The following is a 23,264-nucleotide window of genomic DNA, read 5'->3' on the forward strand; positions in this document are numbered from 1 at the left end:
CCTGCAGTCAATCGTTGCTGGAGGCATTTATACTTTTCCACACACGTAGTGAACAAGTTCTGTATAGAGGCGATGTAGCCTGTGTTTTACACTTTGCTTCTCCTTGTGGTGGAAAGTTTTCAACTTGTATGCAGGCCGACTTTTCCATGGAAGTGCAAATGGATGTGGTCCCCGAGAGTGCAATTAACATTCACTTCAGAATGGGCCCATCGAGCCCTGGGGATATCTTTGAATTCCTGGCTCCTATTGTGGGATGTTTTTGAGCTTTTATTGTAGTTAATCATTTCCCAAAAATGTAGAGTGCAAATTTAGAGTGACTGGGAAAAACCCACAGTTGCATGGCGATCCAAACGTTCCCTAACTTCTTGACAAAGCCACACAGAACATTCCAGTCGAGTCAGCACTATTGATCATTTTGGGAAGTTTCATTAAGATCCATTGATGGCACGAAAGTTTCACGCCACCCAAAAGTAACCTTCCTACGGAAAGTCCAACTTAACCAAACGTCTAAGTCGCTATCACTAACCTGTAAAATGTAAAACACACAATCTCATTGGTTCAGATTTTCATTTCCGGTAATAGGGTCTGTTAAAGTATTTACGCAACTGAGGCAAAGTGCTATTTTTGTGCCTCGCGCCCCTACTCAGGAAGAGCTGTTTTTGAGGGAGTGAAAATCACAAACGTATTTCTGCATTCAGTGAGTTTAAATAGTATTGTGGAGATTAGGGAATTGCCTCCATGTATGTGGATTTTCTTTTTAAAGACATATATCCTTAGGATATTAAACCTTCAATGTATTGTGTGCAATATTATAGTACACATTTATTAATGTGTACTATTCTTTTTTCTGTTCTTTTGTCTATTTCACTAGAATGACAGTCTTGAAAAGATACACACAAGAGTGAAACATGTTTTGGTGATCTATTTTGTAAACTAATAAATAATAAAAACGAGGAAGTTATACCATGAAGAAAATCTGTTTTGTGAATTGGAAATCATTGTTCTGATCGAATCAAGTAGAGAAACGTATATTAACCATATAATAACATGTGATTGGGTCTGAATTCTTAGGGTGTTTAGCTTTTTTTGTTTTAAGTAACACCCAATGTCACCTCATTGGCACTTCACCGCACTGTCAAACACTTTCTCAGAGTGTCTATTTGTTTAGAAGGACAGTGCCTGAACTTACAAGCAAATATGATATCTATTCAGTGGAGCAGTAAAGGGACTACTCGATTTGGATGCTACACTTTTTTCTGGCAGTTCCATCACTTCTTTGAATACATTTCAGGAGGACTGCTATACATATTTATTTTATTTATTGTTCATTTATAATGCGCTTAATAACAGCGAGTGTTCTCTAAGCGCGGGAACAGGATTTTAACCTGTGTTGAGCCGCAGTGTCTTGCTTCCAAGAAAACACGTTGCCCAAGAGTTATCCTTCCTCCCCTGGATACTGAATACTATTAACTGGACATTGATGTGATCTGTCGGGATAGTTGCACTCCTGTGTAGGTATGAGCAACACCCTGAATCGTTCACAACCTATCCTACTCATATGTCTTATATTGTACTGACTCTGTCCCAGCCTTACAGGGCTTTCACAAATACCCTGAAATGATAGGATATGAATCTGTTAATGGCATGATGCTACTTTTTGAATAGTTAAAACTAGTTTTCATTATTAGTGTTATACGCATGTACACTTTAAACATAGCTGGGATGTCTCATCTTAATGACATTACATTGCCATAACATAGCCAGGATGACAATGAACAACACTATGTAAGGTACATTGACAGTATAAACTCTAATTACATTGTGTGCACTAATCAAAGGCCCTTCATCACTGTTTTCACTTGCAAACCTGAATCCCCTTATTTTTTCTCCATTAAACACATCAAAGAGCTAAGGCCCATCAGCCATACCATAGAACTGTCTTTACTTTATCAAGAGCAGAGGCACACATGCGTTAGTGTATTTATTATAAGGCATGGAGCACAGCTCAGTACATCTGGGAAGTATCACGAAAAGAGCTCTCACTCAATGAACCTGCTGTTTAGGACAGTGAGATAATTCAGTGAATGTTAGCATTATTAAGCTTTATAGACCCAGTTTAAGGGCTGTAGCGGGCATTAAGGACCCGAATGCCCACATGCAGCAAGGGCATTTTAACGAGATTGTTGTGCCCATAAGACCCAGTATGGCCAAAGGATGGGGTCTATAAAGTTATTATAACCTGCATCTCTCTTGATAGTGTGATGTATATGTAAGTATAAAGAAATTAAGTATATAAATCTGCCTGGGCGATCACTGGTATTGGATGGGGGTATGCTCTACACTTCTGGTAGTCTTAGAATGAAGTGTTCTGGACAATGTGCTGGCGCTATATGAACCAATCTGCAAGCTATACTGGTTCTTATAACCTGCAAACTGACGGTGAGACTGCTAAGTGACCATTCCAAGGTTTATCATTAAGCAATAAACCCTGATGGGTGTGGGTATTACCGGGTCAGTAGTCACAGGCCCGAGTTAAGCGGGGGCCTTAAGTTTAGCCCTGGGGCATTACCAAACACTGTGATGCTCCCACCCACAGGGTTTTATTGCAATTGGCATCCTGACATGTTGTATCAGGATGCTAATAGTTTTGTTTTTCAAGTTGTGAAACAGTGTGTTTGCCGTTTATCAATTTGAAAAAAAACGATCATCCAATATGTCCGCCATTGAGCAAGGAGAAGGGAACTACACATAGTCCCTTCTCCCTTTCCATGGTGGACATTGCTGCAACAGGAGTAGCGCCGGGAACACTGTGTGTTCCCGGGCCCGGGAGTGCTAAAGAGCACAAGGCAACTGGTGCAGGGGTGGTGTGAGTGGGAGGCGTGGAAATTGTGGTCGGGTGGGATCAGAGGAAGCTAGCAAGGGGGGGGGTGAGGCGCTCTTACCAGCATCCCTGGCGGGAAAGATGGATGGTGACCTCCAGTTTCTGAGGAGGCTTGGAGCGGGGTTTCACTATGTGGTAAAGGCCCCGTTCTGATGGTGTACAGCAGGTGTTTACAGGAGCAAAGCCTAAGTGAGTCTAGGTTTTACCAGGAACATAGTTTAGAGTGAGTATGGGCATTATCTGGAGGGCAAACGTGAGTGAATCAGGGCATTATCAGAATTGTTATAGCGTTTGCACAGATGTAAGGCACTGGCATAATATAAACAGTAGAAAACAGTTTTAATGTTTTGACTTTTTTAATTCGACTGTATGTTGCAAAGCATGAATAAACTAAAATTGGCTAACTAATAGAATAATTCTGAACGAGTATCATCAAGTGTGGATATCGAAATACTTAGTATTTTCAATAGCAGAACTCTGGGCAATTCTGAGTATTGTCAGAGCTGACGCCATATCAGTACATATACAGGATAGAGTCAATCATAGGGCCTCATTACAAGTTTGCCGGTCCGGTAGTAACAGGGCCGGTAAGCTACCAACGCCGTTACTACCGGACCAGCAAACTACGAGTTCTGCTCGCAGGTGCCTGGCCGCCTGTCCGGTCTGACCTGGCGGGCGTACCAGTGCCCGTGAGCAGAGCATGTCATTTGCACCGGCACCATTCACAAGTGGTGCTGGTGCATCCGACCTCCCCATTCCCATTGAGCCCGATGGGGCTCAATGGGAATGGGGAGTGATTATTACCGGCAATGGGGATGCACCGGGACCCCCGGGCTGGAATGCCCCAGTACATCCCCATTGCCGGGTGCGGGTAAAAAAACGACTCCGGCGGCAGCCGTGCCGGTAATTACAGGCGCGGCTACTGCCAACGTCGTAATGAGGCCGATAGTGTATTATTTATTCATTGCATGGAACCTACCAAAGACGAGACATTTTAATGTACCATACATTCCAATGAATATGTCAGTCTTTAGTATTGTTCCAGATAATTTCATGCAACATCAATTTCCTGTTGTGATTTAACGCATACACATTGCCATAACCTTTTTAATTAAGCTCCAGCAGTAAACTATGATGATTAGTTTAATATATTCCACAATAATCCATGATCGTATTCTGTGGCACAAACTTCTATGGGCCTGGTCTGTACTCAAACTTCTGTCGGACATTATTCTTATCTCAAAAATATGACTATGACACAAAAGGGCCTTTTTTTGGCACGAGTGATGAGATTCACTAGTACATCTCATCACATGTACCGAAAACAATGGTGCACCCAAATCCTCAACGGGACAATTAAAGGGGTGCATATTCAGATGGCCCTTTTCACTCCCTTTGTTCAAAAGGGGGTCATGTTTGCACATTTCAGTACGCACCCCAAATTCATAAATGGGCGTGCTTTGAAATGCGCAAAAATCAAAGAGATTCTCCTTTGTTCGTTTGGACAGGCTCAGGGGAAGGCGCCATGCATGAGAGGTTCCTTTCTGAACCGCTCATGCATTTCCTTCGAAGTGTGGCGTGCAGTGGTATAAACCACTGCTCTCCTTTTTTGCATTTCTATTCTTCAAACAAGTATAGAAACTCATTTTTCTTATTTATGGCCTTTCACAGTGACAGGCCCATTGAGGGTCTCTCGCTGAGAATGAGCTCCCAGAACCAGCATGTTCCCGAGACTAATATATGCAAGGAGCTGGAGAGCGCATCTTTTGTGCTGCTGTCCCGCCCCACAGAAACGACGTGCAACTCACATTCGTTCATTTTTATTTGCACTTGTTTTTCAGAATCTGTGCCATTGTATCTGTTGACTGCACATAGTTTCTAATGGCAGACTTTTTCTGGCAGAAAATGTCTAATGGAGTTGTGATGACCATAACTTCCCATTGTAATCTAGAAAGGTGTTCCCAGTATGACCCCTATCAGCAGACTGCACCCTTTGCTACAGTGCTAAACCATGGCCTTGAAGACGTGCCTTTGGCTTCTCATAGGTACTTCTTTCTCCCTCCCATGCTCTGAGGCTACCATAGCATGGCACATACTGAGGCGATATGCCCCGAAGTGGCAGGCCCACCCTGTAGGTAATAGCCCGCCACCCAAGTTAAGGGCCCGAGAGAAGCAACTGAGGCGCATATCTCCATTAACACCTGTGTAGATCACTGCATGGGTGCTAATGGTTTTCTTTGATTTTGAAATAATGAAAGAAAAACATACCTTTTCCTCACAGCCGATGCTGCGCTGCCTACAAACCAGGATGTCCGTCTTCAATGTTGATGACTAATGCAATCAAGCTTGAATCTTGACACTTGCATGAAACAGGTGAAGGAGTTTCTTAAGAATAGAGATGACGGCTGTCGTTTGACTCAAGATTTAAGATATAAGGAGGCTGAGCCCGGCAGGCAATAATGTGCAGTAGAAGCAATTTTAAAATCAATGCTATCTTGAAAGGGTAGCCAATGTAGCTTTAGTAACAACTGACTCTTCCTTCAGCAAGGTACTAAGTTACAGCAGCAGGCATGCCCACTTCCGGTTGTTAATTACACCTACAACCAGTATTCACGATGAAATCAGGTGCAATTTACTACTGTTAGAAAAGCAGGGTAAATTTCGGTTTACTTATAAAAAATGGCTTACTTATGCTGCAAATTATTGGTCTTCTATAGAGTAGAGTACATACTCTGGAATAAGTGTACTCCAGGTCAGTCAAGAATGAATGTGAACTGTTATGAAACAGCAGTCAAATTTTTTCCACTCACTTCAAAACACATTTTCACCACATAATCACTTCTTACTCCACACATTTGAATACATTTTCACATTCTCACCTCTCATCCAACACTTACATCCAGAATGTCCAGGTTTCTAAGACACCTTTGAGGTTCAATACATAGATTATAGGGCAGCGCTAGATGCCCTGTAGTTAAGGTGAAACCTATCACCCATAGGAAATGCCAGAAATCTATGGCTAATAACCTTTGAGCCGTAAGACGGGTCAGCACAAAATGATACAAACGAGTTTGGGCTCCCTCCACCCTTCAAACTGGAAGGTTTTGTGCAAATACATGTTACAGCTCAAAAGACATGACTGGTCAAAAAAGGGGTTCTTCTTCACATTTCTATTCTGGAAAATATCCAATTGTTGCTCATGCGTACAGCTCAAACCGCTGGATGGATTTGCACCAAATAAGAAACAAGATGGACACACAGCACTCAAAGGAAATTCTTTGTTGGTTTGCCATAAATCCGTCCAGTAAATTGTTTTAATTTGGTGTCCAGTGGGCTGTCCTTGGACCCAAAAGGTTAGTTATATCTCCCATGATGCATTGGTGGTGGCAAGCTTTTTAATTTCGGAAAATCCCCCATTACCTGATTCCAGAATCAAGTTCTGAAATTTTATTTGGAAACTGCCCTAAAATTATATAAGGGTGTAAGAAGGGCAATTTTGAGGTCAGGGAGCATGTGGGCTGGGTTATAAAGGATGACTTGTGAAGGTTTGGTTCTTGTGGATAGTGTAGTTCTTTTTCTATAGCCTTTTTCGAGTTCGAGAATCTGCACAAACAGCAAACAAAAAGTGTAAACTCTAATATATTGAGATGTAGCAATTAATGTGATTGCTAGTTATGGTAAGAGGAGTATTTTAAGTTAATTTAGGAAGAAATATGTTTTTTTAAATAAAATAAGTAATTTCAGGGATTGCTTCCTAAATTGACCTAAAATGTGTGGGATTGGTGCATTAGGGGGCTATTGGTGTTTTGCGGTATTAAATGTGTTATACAAGCTTATAATGGCTTAGTTTAATAAAAATGCATGCAATGAAACACCAGAGGAAGCCAGTGTTTGTTTACTATATCCTTTGTTTGGATTGGGCAAGCTTTTTGCAAGATTTAACAGTGAAGTTCTCCTTTCACACCGGACAACAGGCAGGAATATATCTACATGATTGTGCCTCCCTTTTCTTTGTCAGAGGACCTAGCTAGGAATCCTACCTGAACTCTTACATGCCTCTCCTTGTCCCAGTTCTGAATAATAATCATACCTATATACACTCCCACAGCCCCTCTTACTCATCATAGTCCACCACTTACTCCACCTCACTCTTCTTCGTCATAGTACTCCATTGCCACTACGTCACTCTTCCTCATCACAGTACTCCACTACCACCACCTCACTTTCACATCAGTCCCAAACTACCATCATGCCACTCTTCCTCATCACAGTACCCCACTGCCACCAATTTACTCTTCATCTCGACAGCCCCCAAATACCACCACATCACTCTTACTCGTAACAGTACCCCACTATCTTGATGTCACTCATCCTTGTCACAGTCTTGCACCAACTCCATCTCACTGTTCCTCAACACAGTCCCCAATTAACTCCACCACACTCTTCTTCGTCAAAGTCCTCCACTAATTCCACCTCACTCTTCTTCATCAGAGTCCCCCACTAACTCCACTTCACTGTTACTTGTCACAGTACCCCACTACCACCACCTCACTCTTTCTCATCACAGTCCCCCACTAACTCCAACTCACTCTTCTTTATCAATCCCGCACTAACTCCACCTCACTTTTCCTTGTCACAGTCCCCAATGATCCCACCTCACTCTTCCTCTTGACAGTACTCTACTACCACTCACTCTTCCTCATCGCAATACTCTATTACCACCACCTCATTCTTCCTCGTCAATATCTCCAACTACTCCACCTCACTCTTTCTCAACACTGTTACCAACTAGCACACTTCACTCTTCCTTGTCACAGTCCCCAGCTACAGAACTTCAGTCGTCCTCATCACAGTCCCCCAGTAGCCTAGCTCTTCCTCTTCACAGATCTCCACATCCACCATATCACTCTTCCTTGTCACAGTCCCCCAATACCACCACTTCACAATCCTACACTATGATCACCTCACTATTCATGTCATAGTGCTCCAAACTCACTCTTCCTCATCACACTCCTCCACAGCAACCACATCATTCTTCCTTGTGACAGTACCCCACTACCACCAACTCACTCTTCCTTGTCAAAGTCTCTCACTACAACCACCTCACTTTTCCTCATCACAGTCCCCAACTAGCATGACTCACTCTTCCTCATCACAGTTCCCACCTACTCCATCTCACCCTTCCTCATCACAGTTCCCAACTACTCCACCTCACTCTTCCTCGTCACAGTCCCCAACTATAAAACGTCAGTCTTCCTCATCACAGTCCCCCACTAACCCCACCTCATTCTTCTTCATCTTCGTACACCATTAGTAATCCCTTCTTAGCTAGTGGATACAAGAAAAGTTGAAATACTTTATGAACTCAATGTTTTGTAGCTCAAGAACAGATATTAATAGCAAAGGATATGACATCAGTTATGTTATCAGAAAAAAGACAGAATTACAGATGGTCGGATGTATAGCATAACAAAACCCTTAAAATTCAGTGAAAAAACCTTAGTTGAAGCACCATTAAGGTGAAACAATCTGATTCAATGTAACCCTTGAAATTCAGTGAAAAAATGTAAGTTGAAGTGATGTTAAGGTGCCAATTTAATGCAACAAAACCCCTGAAATTTCCGCCGGTGCTGGAAGCTATGCCACCTTACTATGAGGCCCGCATTGCACAGCCTGCAAGCTCCCTGATGACATCTCAAATTACACCGCTCATGATATCACATTGGAAATCACTTTTGGCATCATGAATGACATCACTGGTACCGCAAATCACGCATGCAAGAAAGAGAGATTCAACATTTAAAAAGTGTGTCTCTGCATAAAAGGGTGGATTCAGGTACAACACTTGGTTAGAGTTTGCATTTAAAAATACAGGTATGGGTTTTCTGTTAAGCGGTGGAGGCAAGACCGTTGGTAGGGTCCTTTTTTGTGGGCAGAGGCAGAAAACCATGTATGGCCCTTTTATTGTGGAGGCATGAAGGCAGGACACAAGGCAGGGGTTATTTTGGGGGATGTGGAGGCTGGCTGCCAGGTTTGAGTCTATCGTGGAGGTAGAACACCAGGTATATTTATAGGCCTTAAATTATGGGGGGTGGGGAGGCAGGCAGCCAGGTAACGGTTTATTATTGTGTGGGGCTGGGAGGCGGGAAACCAGGTATGGGTTTTTACTGAGGGGGAGGGGGAGGTGTACGATGTCAGGTAAGAACCTTTTTGTAGGGCATTGGGAAGTAGGCTACAAAGTAGGGGTCTCGTGATTTGTGGGTTGGGGTAGGATTACAGAGGGGAGCATTCTAGTGGGTAATACTCTACTGGATGGCTGTTGAAAGCTTGCAATGTCAGCACATTTCTGCATTCTAATATTTTCACAGCCATTCTTGTAATGGCTTTGCTCGCATTTGGCTCTTAGAGCCAGGCCAGACGTCTACTTGTCTCGTAGAACGGTCTAAAGCGTGTAGGTTTGACAAATACAGAATTCCTGACACCTGGGACCGTGGGTTTTTCCACACTATGGCAGAGGCGGGAATGCTGTAAACACTGGTTTGTTTCGCCCTCTCTTGCTAACTCATGCTGCTCTAGTCTGTCCAAAACCACTCAAGCTCAGGATCTGTGAGCGACCATGTTTCTTGTTTGAGTATAACACTGAAGTTAGTGATGCATTCCTAAAGATCTGCTTGTTGAGTTTGCCACCAAAACCTGCGATAATCCAGGCCAAAATGTGCATATACGTGTCGAGTTGCCTGGCAGTGTATGATAATGAGCTTCTGATTAACGACAAATTGTGATATTTGAAAGGAAGTCAGGTATCTTGAGTCAGTCGAGAACCTCGATGGATGTCAGGATGTCATACCTGTTGCTCGTTTCTGCCAAGGGAGCACCCCCAGCTCTAGAGGGGGGCACAGACATTGGTGTTGTGCATAAATCAGCAATAAGGAGTTTTCTAGCTTGATCCGTTCTGCTGCCATGGGAAATTGGGCGTATTCCCAAAGTTAGAGGCGGCCTGTTGACTTGACCCTTGGACAATATATTTGCAATAAGTTGTAATAGTAATTTTGGGTCATCATGTTTTTTGGTGAGTTAACCAAGTTACTGAGGAGTCTGTCAGTTCATCTTGGCGCTACTGACCCCTACTTTGGGGTAGAATCTCACCCAAAACCATCATTTACTTAAGATGTCTTTGGTAGGAACCAGGTGTCATAAAGTTTTAATAAATTACTTCTTATGATTATAATTGTTTTTTTTACAAAAGGTTTCTAAGCACGGACCAGGATTCGAACCTGTGTTGCTCTGCGTTGTCCTGCTTCCAAGGAAATGCATTGCCAATGAGCTATACTACCCATGTCAGGATAGAAGAAACAGATAGAATGATAATGTCCCCCCCCAATGTTTTTCAATGAGGGGCCAATTCAGTGTATTCTATGAGCCATGAGATTATCTCCTGACGTGACCTGGAAGATGTTTATGCTGGAAGTCAGCCATTATAGTTCTATTCACAGTAATGAGAATATGTCCTCCCTGCCAGTGAATCGGAGACCTGGAACATTCACCAAGGTCAAGGTTAACAAGTCAGCTGCTGGAGGTAAAGAGAGTATATCTGTTAAACCAGGAATGGGAAGATTATGGCTATCAGCACTGAATATACCTTTTGAGGCATCTACCAAGGAATTGGCCTAGGGGTTGGTTTGTAAGGTGGTCTCCGACTGTCCGGTAGCAGACCACTCTGTTGTCACAGTTTTGGCTAGGTGAGATCACTCAATTATTGATCCGCTGGTGAAGGATTCTGAATTATTGCAAGTGATTCAGCAGTTTCTTAATGCTTATGTAACCCTTCACATAAATTCAAGGGTTATCTAAGACTCATTTTTCATGTGTGCCCAACACAGAATTGAACATTGTTTGGTGTCTATTCCATGCGATGCCATTATAAAACGCAGGGATTTGTGAACGTGAGAGTGTGACTGTCATGTGTTTTACGTTAGTATGTTCGTTAGTCTAACCATCATTGATGAAATAAACATTGCGTGTCTCGTGAGTGCTTTATTCGTGGTTTCCTGGAAGGATTCCTAAAATGGAAGTCCATGGTTTGCTCCCCTTATGGGTGTGTTCATATTCTGGCTGATGAGATTTTGTTTGTTTCTGGGTGGGTTCCCCCCAACCCTGTGAAGGGGTAATGATTGCCCCAGTTGGAAATTCTGCACGGTTTTCCGCTGACAGAAGAGAACGGGAAGAGGGAGAGAATGAGGCGGAGGAAGTATGTCATCCCTGATAGGCGCTGTTCCTTCCCATCGCTTTGGCCAGGCCAAGCCATTGTGGCCTGGTTTATGTTTCTGGTTTATTTTGTTCCCGTTCACTTCCCGGGAGCAGTTGCTGGAGGAGAGTGCGGGAGAAGGGGGGCCCCGGGGATCATGTGGGGTGCGTTTCTCACCGGGAAGGTTTTGGGAACTGCACACGATCAGCGAACCGGGCTGGCGATAGATCTCCCCCCATTGGGTTATATATGCGGGTGCCAGCAAAGATTCAGGAACATTTGGAGGTTAGCACTGTTCCGTGTTGCCTGGACCTTCGCTGGCACTGCTGTGGAGGTAGGCTGGCGGCCTACGGGGCACACAGGAGCGTGCAGGGTACATGGTAGGGAGCAGGGAATCGGAGAGCGCTGGTATGGAGAGGGTTGTATTAAAAAATAAAAATGTATAAATAAATGAATAATAAGAATTAAATTGTACCGCAGGCCACTCCCACCCATCTTTTTATAGGGTTGGGGGCCCTCGTACCTTTGGTTTCCTCGACGTCCGGAAGGTTTAGTGTTTGGCTGGTTTCATTTGCAGGTGGCGGGCTGTGCTCCAGTTGTGGGGGCTTGTTGTGTTATGGATACGGCTGGGTTTCGGGGATTGCGGAGTTCCGGGTATCAGTGGGGCCCACCCGAGCAGCGTCTGGGGTTTGGTTCCCATCCCAGGGTGGGAATCGGGAGCTCCGTAGCTGTTGTGGGCTCCAATTTTTGTGAGCCTGGCGCAGTACTCAGCGGTGGCCACCTGGTGGCAGAGTTGTGCATGGCTCGCCATGTCTCCTGCTGCTGGCAAACAAGCTGGGTGGGCCGGTGCTATCACTAGGCAAGGTTAGGCGCTTGCCTACATGAGGAAATGTTATAGCGTCAAAATTATGCTTTAACACCTCCACACTAATTGTATAATACTAACTGCCTTGCCTGTGATAGCACCGGCCATGACTATCTGTAGGCTGAGGCTGGCTGCAGTATCAGGCCAGGCAGCGTGGCACCAGGGGCACTGTGAAATGATTAGGGTCGGTTAAGGAGCATGAGTGTGGGCATGGGCGTGGCAGCGCTCGCTCAAGCGATGGCACCTGCACATTAGCAATGCGTATCACGAACGGAGCACCACACGTGCCACTGTCCCTAGACTATCCTGGCGCTGACTGAGTCAATGTGAATGCTGCATTCTGCTGCCTGCAGACAGTTAACAACTTCTTCTTTGGCCCAGGGCAGGCCCGGCGACCGTGACACATAGTCAGCAGGTGAGGTGCTGGTACTCTACTAAAATTCAATGTATCTCTCTGTGGTAGTGGCAGGTTGCATGTACAGCTGCAGATGCTGCAGACTATAAATTGTAATTTGCAATTCAGTGTGGTTGTTTACTTTCAAATACTGGCCTGCCTTGCTTGCGCACCATCGGCGCTGCGATTCAAGGTTCAGCGAGCGCTTCTCCAGTGTGTTTACAATGTCAGGCACTTGGCGTCTGACATTTACTTATCCTCTCCCCTGAGCCCCTTTGTTGGAGGGGGGTCTCTAAATGGGTCCTGACTGCTGCTTGCTGGGAGAGGGGATTGAGGGCTGCATGAGCCTCTCCCTCACGTGTTGCTGTGGTGGAGGCCTAATTCTTTGTTTTCTGCCTAGACTTTAAGCTCATTGATGTGCAGTTCCTGTAATGAGAGAGGTGCCTGGTTCTTGACACCCACCCCCCAACCGCACTCAATGACTCTCACAAGGATGAGCATCTAAAATATACTTGGGTCTTTGCAGGGAGTGCATTAACCCGGGGAGCTGCCACACCAGCTTTACTGGTTTCTAGTTCATCATGACACACAGAGATTGCATTTGCAGATAAAGTGTACCAACAGTGCATAGACCGCAAGCGGCCTTGTGCCAGGTGTGGCCAGGCCCTGCAGGCGTGGCCTTTCACTTTAGATTCTGGTACTTGTAGGCCCTCCAATGTGTGTGGGATGTATCAACCCACTTATCCAAGCCCTGCAACATCACTGTGCATTGCTGGCAGCAGAAACATCATAATGGCCGCCGGAAAGCATGCTGCTCCCCAGAAATCACCAGAAAGTGCGCAGTGAAAACCTGAAAAATAGGCCACCATCTACTTTGTGCCTATGTCAGTGCTAACACATGAGACCACTGCCAAAAACCACCATTGGGCTACCCACAAAGTAGCCTGAAACCACTTGGAAATAGCAATGCTGATTGAAAAGGAAACACAGAGCTGTTTGAAAATCCGTTTTCTTGATTGTCAAGAATTGCTAAAATCATGGCTCACAAATCACTTAAAAGATCCAACCTCTTTGTTGGGTGTTCCACATTACACTACTGCAAGAATCCACATCAATACAATGTCAGCAAGAATCATATGTTCTCAGAGCAAAATCCCCTATTTTAAAGATACTTGATGGAAAGACAGCTGTCAAAATGGGTGTATTACCGTTACTCACCTTTGTCAGGTGCTGGCAATTTATAATTCTAACAGGAGAACTGGTGTTTCAGAAGTTAAATATGCCAAAGAGAATTCCATCAAAATGCCATACAGAGTGCCACACATTGATTTAATGTGGAAAAAGACTGGATTTAAAGATATGTTGCTTATTTTCAATGTATAAATGTATTTTTTTTAACAAGGAACTATGTTGCAAATGATCAGAAAGTAACCTGATGCAGTTAAAACTCCAAAAGGCTTGCTTCCCCTGAGAACCCTTCCCACCTTGGGCCTTCCTACCAACAGGGAGGATGTCGCATGGACTTGTTAATCAAACGGGGATGGGATTTTCCCTGCTGGCAGGAGAAAGGGACAATAGAGTCTTTCAACTGAATAGAATATGCTAAATTCGGGTGTAGCTGACAACAACTCCTGGCAGGAGGACAGGTCATGTGACCTCTGAGTCAGCCCGGACCCTGGAGGCGGAGACAAACCACTGATGTGAATTGAATTGAAAGCAAATGTATGTTTTATAAAAATGCTTATGGCAAAGTGTACCTAAAATTTAGAGAGTGTGAAAATGAAAAATTCCCTCACAATTTAAGACTAAGCTGGACTCTGTGCGATGTTCTGAGGCCAAACCCCAAAATTTATTAATATTGCAGCTGCAGTGTTTTTGCTATGAACATAAGAAATTACAGAGATATGCTCAGATGGAGTGTGTATGCCTGTGTAAAATTTGGAGCAGAATGAATATTGAGAAACCCTCCAAAAGCGCGAAATGTCATTTCTGAACCCAAGCTCGTAGGAACATGGGACTTGAACAGCGGCATGCCTTAATTAAGATGTGATGTGTATATGTATTATGAACAACTTGTGTATCTGGGAAATATGTTTTTTTGGGAAAAATTGATTTTCTATGTAAAAGCAAAGGGGAGGGATTTCAGTTAAGCCATAAAACACAGCATCACTCTGACACATATGACACCCTGCTCCTGTCTCAAATCAGGGGACAGGGAATCCTCTGACCCATCAAATCCTTAGAGGGTTGAGCATTGTAGAATCAGCCTCCCCACCCCCTTTGGAAACACATAAATAGGGACTGCTGAGACCCAGATAAGACACCCCTTTTTCCACTACTCAACTGATTTCTTGGCGCAGCACCCTGCCGGAAGACTCCAGACTCCAGACTCCAGATAGATCCAGACTCCAGATAACTCCAGAACCAAACTCTAGAACCCAAACTCTAGAACCTTGAAGCAGAGAGGCCTAACCCACAAGCTGAACCCTTTTCAGCAGGCTTCAGAATCTTTCACATTCAACAGCCTGGCTGAGCTGTTTTGCTTCTAGCCAAGAACCCTGTGCTAGAACCAAGATCCAGACCCAGAAAGCAGCGCTGTATCCAGAACCCATCAGATCCAGTTCAAGAGGCCGTGCAGACCGCAGTGCAGTGCTGAGAGCAGAACCCAGAGTGCCTGAGACCTGTCCGGTGGCGAGTGAAGCCAAACCCTTGACCAGATCCTGATGGGGCCCCTTCCATGCCCAAGCCTAGGAGTGAGTATCTAGTCTAGAACTGTGCATAGTCATCTCTTAGTCTAAAGTAATCTTATGCCATCCATTTCAACCTGTCCAGAACTGCATTATAGAAACTTGTGTTTTTCCGTAATCGCGAATCACGCATGCGGAAAAGTTGCCGCAAATTGCTATTTGGCTCAATTTCATTTTCTGTCAAAATAGCTGTTTCTTGCTTTTCACTGCTGAATTTCGTTTTCTATCTGATAATCATTAATGAATCATTGCTAGTATTGACCTGAACCAATCCAAAGTAACTCTCACCAGGGCTGAATATCCTTTAGTGAATTAAAATCCTTTTAGCATTTTTTCCCATCCATTGCAATCATATTCAAAAGTATTTTTGCCTGTTTAAAATCATACCTGTTTTCTCTAAGATTGCTGGGGGAACTGGAATTGAACTGCATTCTTGAGTGTATTCTTGAAACCTGTGGGTCCTCCTCATTTCCATCTCTTCATATTGCATACTGGGGGGAGTGAGTAGTCACAGGGGAAAAGGTGATTATCTTGTCTTTTGATTGAAACCATATCAAGTTTATTTCTATGTTGCATTTTTCCCATTATTGCATTTCCTTGAATCCATAAAAAGTATTCTCTGATACAGTACCCTTCCTATTCCTACTCCTAACTGATTAAAGAGATTGTTGGGATTGTAAGATTACCCATTGCTGATCACTGTTATATTCATAAGTGTGCTATGAGATATTATTTAATTCATAAAAGTGTGATATATATATTGTTTAATTCTTCAAATAACCTTTTAATTTGCAAAACAAACCTACTTCTTGGCTCAGTGAGGTCGGGGAGATTCAAAGAGAGGGGCGGTATATAAGGGTTCATCATCCAGATTTAAAGAACTTTGGCATAAAAATATATAAATAAGGGCTTCCATTGGGCATCCCAGACTAGGCATTGACTTAGTTGGATTGCTGGATTGAAGTCATTTACAGATTGGGGGCTCGGTAGCCAGGACTTCTGGATTAGATCTACCACTTGTGCAGCTTAATACAGTGTGCTAACTGACAGGATACATAAATCCTGTTGGGCTACTATGCTGTGTTACACTGTAAAAGCACCCCTCAAAAAGGAACGCTCTTAGGAAATGGTCTGTTTTGCAAAATAAAATAATAAACTTCTGTAAGTCAGGAAGGAAATCAATTTCCAGAATGGCAACATTGATAGACATCAAGATAGCTAGAGAGCACCTTTTACATAAGCTATTTGTGAGAGGTGAGTGGACTGAGAAGGACCAGAATGTGTGGTTGCAGGCAATCACTCAACAGGTCACTGCAACTGGGTTAGATATCTGGAAAGATCAGGGTCACTTACACGTGGCCCTGAATGAACTATATATGGCCCTAAGGCCAAGGATGAGCATGACAAGATTGTCAGGATAGCAGTACATTTATATTTATATATGGGAGCCATACAGGACAAATGTGCTGAAGGCCATGATCTGGCAAATAGGCAACTGATGGCATTAGAGAAGGCCCAATCTGATCGGGACTCTTCTGAGCAGAGGCTGCAGAGGAGCCAGGAGTCAGAAAATGATAGTAGGCAGTATTTGGTTAAATCAAAGAGGATATGGGTATCCTGCAACAGGAAAGGGCAGACCAGGATACCAGAATTCTGGCCTTGCAGAAGGAGTATCAAGAAGGTTTGGACTCCCTACTGCAGAGCCAGAAAAAGCTGGAGCAACAACTGGACTTCAACAGGGCATGCACAGAGCAGGTAGCCACCCTTCAAAGCCACCTAGCTAGAGTGAAGGCAGAGAGCAATAAATTGATTTTGAAAGACTTGGACACCCAGGCAGAATTTGAGGAAGAGCACCAGAAGGCTGGTGCCCTTCAAAGGCAGAGGGACGACCTGGTGGCACAGAGGCAGGCTCTTGCTCAGGAAAGGGACACCTTAGGCAAGGAAGTCTGCCACTTAAAAGGGAAGCTGGAGGAAAATTACCTGGCCCTCCAGGGACTGGGTGATCTCCAAAAAGAGCATCAAAACTTGTTGGAGCACACCAGGAGGGTGGAAGATGCTCTGGCAAGAAAGGAGCAGGCCAGTAGGGATGGGAATCAGGAGGTAACCTTCCTGCAGCAAAGACTGGCCCAGTACTCCAGGACTAACCAGGAAGCACAGAGAGAGAATGAGGCACTCTGTCAGCACAATGATAGGCTGCAGCAACAGGTAGCCATGCAAGAGAGACTGATAGAGTCTAGTAAGGCCTTGATTGAGGAACTGAAAGCTCAGGCTCTTGCATGGCAACAGGGAGCAGGGACTGATAGAGATGAGGTTCGCTGGGAAAGGGAAACACCTGAGCATAACCTCAGGAGCCCTAGTACCAGAGGCCTTCATCTCTCCCAGTCCCTGGACTCTGCCACCCCCATGTCCCCTGACGCACATGAGCCCAGGGTCACAGGGATGGCAGATTACTATCCAGTCAGAAATATGGGACTCATGGACCAGTACCCCCCAGGCATGGATGGGCGGGGCATCTGGGTATGGGCACTCAAGTACGCTGAAGTGTAGTGGGGAACCCCAGGAGAGTAGGCCCACTAAGGGAATCCTGAAAACCTCTGCCCAGTTAGTTCAGTGGGGGGTACCCATCAAATCCTGGGAGCAAGGAGGAATCAGAAGACTCCTCTGAGCATCCCAGGACACAGGAGACTAGGTCCTTACATTCTGCTAGCCCTTCCCAGGCTTGCAGAATCCGGGAAAACCTGGAAGATCAGACGGGCACCTCTGGGAGCAGTGCCTCTGAGTCAGAGGATGAAAGGACCAGAGTGACCCAAACCAAGAAGGCCAATAAGGCAAAAAGGACCTTGCTTAAGGACCCCTTAAAACAGATCGAGGCAATAAGGAGTGTCATCACGACTTATCACAAAAAGCCAAGTATTCTGTGTGGGAACACTTAGAGCTCTTTGAGCAAATGATGGAGACTTTCCATTTGAAAGACAGCAGTATCTGCATTCAGTACGTCAAATGGACATTCTCCCCAGAATACTCCAGTTTCTTTGTGGGGCTGGAGGGCCAAAATCATTCAAGATGTCCACATACAGGGCGGCCATCTTAAAGCACTTTTATGTTCATAGAAATCCCCACGAGGCTCGCAAGGCAGCCTACAATTTACAATGTGAGGAGGATCAGGCCCCACAAGAATTTGTGCAGGAGTTGAAGCGTGCTTTTGCACAGACTACCAGAAGGGTGCGCACGGATAGCAAAGAGTTTGTTAACACCTTTTTCCTTGCGCTGCCGAAATACATCATGACCCAGCTAGTGAGAGATTTTCATGAGAAAAGGTCACTAGACTGGGCCATCGAACAGACCACCCGAATCTATGAGGTGCAGAAGCCCATAGAAAATAAAAATAATGCTCAGAAAAGCCCCAAACCGACCAGCACCCCTGCTGCTGCCAAGGTGGCAGAGGTAAAGGTTGCCCCCATTTTAGATTTGGAGATGGGAGGCCTAAAAACCTGCTTGCACAGAATAATTCCAAGCACAGAAGGCCCTCGGGCCAGTCACAGACAGGGAGTCAAGGAGGTAGTCCCACAAATGGGGTCTCTCACTCCCCTGACTATGTAGGCCCCCGCTACAAGGGAAACCAACCCATCCTGGGTTATCTGTGGACTCCTCCAGCCCAAGGGGGGGGGATCCAACCAAGCACCTAACCCAGGGAACTTCCCTCCTAACTTCCCCCAGGAGGGCAGACATTCCCCAAATCCTGGGCAGAACTTGTTCCCCAGGTATCCACAAAATTTCCAACCCCAAAATGATCCATCCTTCTTTCCCCACTTCCTGAGCCCAGACCACCTAATCCGGGAGAGGGGAGGCCAGGGGTTGAGGGGTACCCAAATCTTGCCAACCCGGTGTCCTACCAGAGAAGGGATAGCTACCCTTCCCGGGATCAGCCCAGGGGGGAAAACAGAACCCCGTATCAGCCTGAGCGGCTTTCACAGCTTGAGCGCCAGCTCCAAAATATGGCACACGATCTGGGTCGCATGCTGAGGGCTCAACAGAACCCTCAGATGAGCTTTCCAGCACAGAATGCCCCAAACACTGGTGTTCCAGAACAATGATGGGGGCAGCACCCCGATAACTCACCGGTTCCCAGGGAGGAGGCACAAGGGGAAGGGGGGTGTAAAGCCTTGGAGGAAACAAAATCTCCTGCCCCTGAAAGTCTGCCACCAAGGAGCAGAGAGGGGGTAGGAGAAACAAAGGACCCAAACAGACCCATTTTGAGGAGGAGGTAAAGATCTTCCAATTTGAAGGAGAGGGATCCTCAGAGGATCCTGGGAAAAGGATCTTCTCCTTCAGAGATGGGGGAACTCCTCCCAAAGAGAAATGGGTCCCAAGGTATTCACATCCAGACTGGGTAGATGTGGGGACTGAGCTAGCGCCGCCCATCATCCCATCCCAGAACCAACAGCATTAAAATCCCCTGGTTCAAACCCATCCTGGTGACTGCCTCTAAAAAAGGGGGAGGAGGGCGGCCCAGAACCGGTACCAGGGGAACTCAAAACCTCTCCTATCTCCAGTTGCCAACTTTTTCTTTCAGATTCCCAAGACTCTCCACAGAATTCTGCCCCAATCTCTTCTCTCTCCATGTCCAAAACCAGAAAATTACCCCACCAGTTGTCCAAAAATGCGCATTATCTGTGCCCCCTTGCGGAGAAGGAGGGAAGATACTATTCCCCGGTTCAAGTACAGGGGCAGGGTACAATTTTACAATACAAGTTTGGCACTGGTGGACACTGGATCCCAAGCCACCCTCCTGTCACCCTTCTGTCTAGAAAGGCCTTTGATGAACTGAATTCAGGAAGGGGGGAGAATTACCAAATTCCTCTCACCTCTCTCCTGGACAAATTCCCATCGAGGGGACTGCGGATTTGGACATTAAAATTGGGCGACATAAGGTGAAACACCCGGTCATAGTAGTGACTCCAGAGGGCACCCCTTGTTTACTAGGGAATGACTTCCTGAGAAGGTTATCACCCCTAATAGATTGTGTAAACAAGGTCCTCTGGACCCACACTAGCCGACCCATAAAATTGAAACAGAGTGTCAACCATGTTAGTTTAAATGGCACATGCCACATGGTTGAACAAAAATCTGACCAAGTAGAATTTCACTTCCAGAACAACCAAATTCCAGACGTGACAGTAATAGCAGCAAGACAACAGACTGGTGATGGGGGGTCCTCTCTTTTTCTGAAAATCAACCTTCCTTCCAGTTTAAGGTGGTATTCCACACTGGAAGGAAACACTCTGCAATGCTTTACCAATCCACAATCAGACATTCCCACTCCAATAGTCCAGAAAGATGTGAAATCAGCTCAGAGCCTGGCTGATATTCAGCAAATTGGAGAGCAGTTGTTCATCCCTGTTCAGGTTAATGAAGGGAAGGACTCTGTTCTCGCCCGAGTGTGTGTGAAAAACGGTAAGAGCTTCATCAGCGAAGCCATGTTCCGCCAACTCCCAAAAGATCCAGCCATTCCCACATTCAAACTGATAGACAAATGGGAAATGGACCTGGCAGCACCCAATTCCAAACATCTCCTGCCAAGCAGGTGTATGCTCAAAATCTCCATTGGCAACAAGAGCGTAGTCCATAATTGTTGGGTCTTGCGAGACGTCAATGCCACCTTTTACTTAGGCAGTGATATTCTCAATCGCTTTGCCAGTAGTTTGGACCTAATAAACTTCAAGGCTTGGTCCCGATTAGCGGATAATCCCATGGTCTTTGATGATCCAGAGAAAGCATTTAGGTCAGCTCAATTGCTACCTTATGCAGTTGAAATTCAGATTGGAGAGGAAGTCACCATCCCAGAAAGGACCCGACAATTCTCCCTGGAAGTGAAAGTTAAAAGAGGACAGAAATTGAAAAACCCTGATGCTTATCTTCATCTAAATGTTTCTCTCCAACAGCAAGGGTTGGGGGTAAACCCAACACCACCAGTCAATATAGAACATGACACCATTCCAATAGTGGTGGATAACAGCGACTTAAAGAGTATCACTCTAGCCGCAGGCACCATTATTGGAATGGTGGTTGATGACCAACATTTTTCCATTGCTCTAGGTAATGAACTGTTAGGACCAATCCCCAAGGACTGTTTTGACAGTGACAGTGATGACAACACAACACCAGACAGGATCTTCACCCGGCATGGGGGGAACTTCCTGGTGTACACTTCCTGCCCTTATGGTAAGGAAGATGTGACTTGTGACTTCAGGAGGGATGAGGTGATTTTTCAGGTCCATGAGGGCTGCCTTTCCCACCTGAAGCCACCAGTCCAAATCAGCATTTTGACCAGGGACTTCTCCACCGAGCTTGAGGAGGCCGCTGAGATAGCGAAACCAGAAGTCTTTCCAGGCTTCAGGCAGATGGGTGAAGAGAGAGTCAACCTAGCTGATGCCTGTGAGACTCTGGAGCAGAAGCAAAAGTTGAAACAAGTTTTCTTGGATTTTCAAGATCTCTTTGCGTGGACTCATATGACTGTGGTCGCACCGACATCCACACAACAACAATTCCCACAGACCCTGGTATGACTCCAGTGTTAGTGAAGAAATATCGCTTGCCTCTCGCATCAATGGAGTCCCTGACTGAAATCATTAAGAACCTGGAGTCCCGTGGGATAATCCGTTCAGTCCACAGCACCTTCAATAATCCAGCGCTGGGGATATTGAAGCCAAACGGCCAGTGGAGACTCTGCGCCGACCTTAGGGAGCTCAACAAATGGGTCCATACTTCCCAACGGCCTCTTCCCTACATTGACCAAGGGCTGGCCCAGATCCAGGGGTCACAGGTATTCACTGTAATAGACCTGACCAATGGATACTGGACTGTACCTGTCAGTAGGGAGGACCAATACAAGCTGGCTTTTACCTTTGGGGGCCAGCAGTACACATAGACCTGAACTCCCTTCGGATACCTCAACTCTGGCAATGAGTTCAACATTTTTCTGCATAAGGTCATGCCCGACCTGGGTGAGAGGGGTAACCTGGCTTATGTAGATGATGTCCTCATCAAAAGCCCAACTGTGGAGGAACATATAGCGAGATCTGTTATGTCCTGACACAGTTGAGGGCCACTGGAGCAAAACTGTCCCCAGGAAAAGAAAGTGGAAGCACTCCAGAAATTGAAGGACCCCACAACTCTGCGGGAACTAAGGAGCTTCCTTAGACTGACTAATTACAGCAGAAAGTTCATTGAGGGCTACGCAGAGATCACCAGACCCCTGATTCACCTTTTGAATGGGGGGTTAAGTGGGAATAGGGTCCAGAACAAGCCGAGGCAGTAAGACAACTCAAAAGAAGCCTCTCACAAGCGCCTTGCCTAGCTTACCCTGTCAGAAACAAGGAGTTCTTCTTGGAGACAGGGTTCTCTAATACATGCTTGACTGCAGTATTATACCAAAAGCATGAAAAGGTCAATAAAGTAATCTCCTATGCGAGTAAAACTTTATCCTCTGTGGAGGAAAAATTCAACAATTGTGAGAAGGCACTCCTGGCAACGGTGTGGGCATTGAAGAAGTACCGCCCGTTTATCCAGGGGGAACACATCATAGTGGAGACTCCACACCAGCCTCTACAATATCTCCAAAGTGGCAGAATCCGGGCCGAAAAAGTGAGTAATTCCCGAATTACTTCCTGGATTCTGTTAATGCAAGGCTTTCCTGTGGAGGTCAGATATGGCCAAAACAAGAAGAGTCCCCTTGCGCAAGGTCTGGCCGACTTGCATGATTGTGCCAGAGAAAACTGTCTCGAGGACGAAAGTCTAAAAATTAAGGACAACATGGAGGCATACCTCGATTCCCCACACAAAGTCTTTGAAGAAGACAAGTGTGAGGGAATGCCCACTGTCTATGTGGATGGATGCTCTTACCATGTTGACAACAACGGGGAAAAGGAATTTGTGGCCGGCGTAGGGAATGCATGGGTGAATGAGTCCCCAGAACCCTCCGCTGGGTACAAGATTGGTCCCCGAAGTAGTCAAATGGCAGAGTTGATGGCTGTGCATCAAGCCATCCTCACCGCTGTCCAACATCAACTCCACGAACTGGTCACAATCACAGATTCGGATTATGTACGGAACGGGTTCGTGGAGCACCTGTT

This window comes from Ambystoma mexicanum, chromosome 2p, assembly GCF_040938575.1.
Source record: "Ambystoma mexicanum isolate Mex_15411 chromosome 2p, UKY_AmexF1_1, whole genome shotgun sequence".
Taxonomy (NCBI): Eukaryota; Metazoa; Chordata; class Amphibia; order Caudata; family Ambystomatidae; genus Ambystoma; species Ambystoma mexicanum.